The sequence below is a fragment of the Montipora foliosa genome, chromosome 10 (genome assembly GCF_036669935.1).
Source record: "Montipora foliosa isolate CH-2021 chromosome 10, ASM3666993v2, whole genome shotgun sequence".
Classification (NCBI taxonomy): domain Eukaryota; kingdom Metazoa; phylum Cnidaria; class Anthozoa; order Scleractinia; family Acroporidae; genus Montipora; species Montipora foliosa.
The window spans coordinates 31833724-31835449 of NC_090878.1; the positions used below are offsets into that span (position 1 = coordinate 31833724).

Sequence of the window (1726 nt, forward strand, 5' to 3'; positions counted from 1 at the left end):
TAAGGAAGGAGCTGAGAAAACTGCCTCGCGAGGCAGTTTGCGCAGCCTTTTTCTTAGGTGTGCGGGGAAATCTTGGTAAGAAATTCGCCTCGTGAGGGCATGAGGATAAATCGTGAGAATCGAGATAAGCTTTGTAAATCAGGCATCCAATAAAAATACATGGCATTCTTACGTGAAGTCAGTAGTTGAGATGGCGAGATGACGACGGAGGACGAAATTCCGACGCCCCTGAAGTCACGTGGGAATGCCATGTATTCTTAATAATGCTTGATTGATTGTGGTTTTCATCTTGGCGTTTTTGGTTTTTGCCAAAAAAATTAAGTGAATCTCTGGATTTGGTATCGATTTTTCGTTTCTTGGTTTTCGATCCGTTATCAGTAATGGCGCCCCTTGGCCAAATAATATTTACCTTGACAGTAATGGATTATCGCATTAAGAGCTCCTCGCTATCGCAAATTAAATCTAGCCTGCAACGCCTGCGCCTTTCAAGAAGAGCGAATTACCTTTGTAGCCCGAGTTAGTTCACGAATTTGAGCCAGTCTACATCCCCTCCCATCTAAATACTAAGCGATATCCCGAACGTTTATCTAAAAAACAAGGATGGGACCCATATGTTTATAGAAGAAATGTAATGAGTCTTACCGTTGCCCATGGCAACCTACCCAAAGTCTACTGTTGCGAGGGGATAATCATTTGAAGAAGAAGAAGAAAAAGAAAATTAAAAAAAAGCGAAGTTCGCGTCGATAGCATGTGCAGAAACCGTCAAAAGCTGTAAATTAGTTCGCATGACGCACTCTAACCAATTTATCACATTTTCTTAGGATCTGTAGATATTCAGTTGTTTACGATTTTGTATGCGGTTTTCGATATTGATCGAGACTTCGCGGTTTTGTGTGATTTGTTACTGCGGTTTGGCGGTCTGTAACACCCCAATGGCTCATCACCTCTTATTGATATTGTCGGAAATCATGCGTTGCGTCACCCACCTTACAGCATTTAATTGCAACACATTTTTCTGATCAACAAGCCGACACGAACGTTAAGTTCGTCAGTTAGTGTGGTCGTCAGTCATCTGTAATAACAGGTTAGGAAAGATTGGAAGTTTGTGGTCAGAAAATCGAAAGGATACCACGGCACGTAAACCATTTCATTGGAGAATACGACGTAAGTTATTTAATGCTGACATGCAGATTGATATCTCAGCTTCGTTTTACAAGAGCACCCAACCGATCTAAATCATCAGTGGTTTGGTGCAATGGTGCCATCGACTCTTTATTGAAGTCATTTTGCATCGATCTGTGTCAAAGTCGTTCATAAAGTTACAGTCACAGTATAGGTTTGATCGAGTTTGAGGTAACTTTTTGGTGTTCATTACTTTTAACTTTGCATTTCGGCGCTTCAGTTCATGAGTTATGCGTAAGTTGAAACTAGATAAGTTCCATGTTTAAGGAATGTCTAAGGAGTAGTTTTATTGGAGTTTTTACAGTTGAACCTTTTTTGAGAAGGGGAAGCTGCTATAATAATAATAATAATAAGTAATTTTATTCATAGACTATTTAGGTAAGTGCTTTCCGAGCCAATGACCCAACACGCCGGTGCTTATACCCGGTTTCCGTAGCATTAAGCGACTAGGAGCATTTTTAACTACCCCCTGGGTGTGATGCTAGTCCATCGCAGGGTTACCCCCAGCATTACGCCGGTACCCATTTATACACCTGGGTGAAGA

The 1726-nt window shown here is 41.2% G+C and overlaps 1 pseudogene; it reads left to right on the top strand.

Annotated features, from left to right (window-relative positions):
* The first annotated feature begins 1026 nt into the window (after nt 1-1026).
* The window catches only part of LOC137973909 (G-protein-signaling modulator 1 pseudogene), a 23094-nt pseudogene continuing 22394 nt past the window's right edge, over nt 1027-1726 (top strand).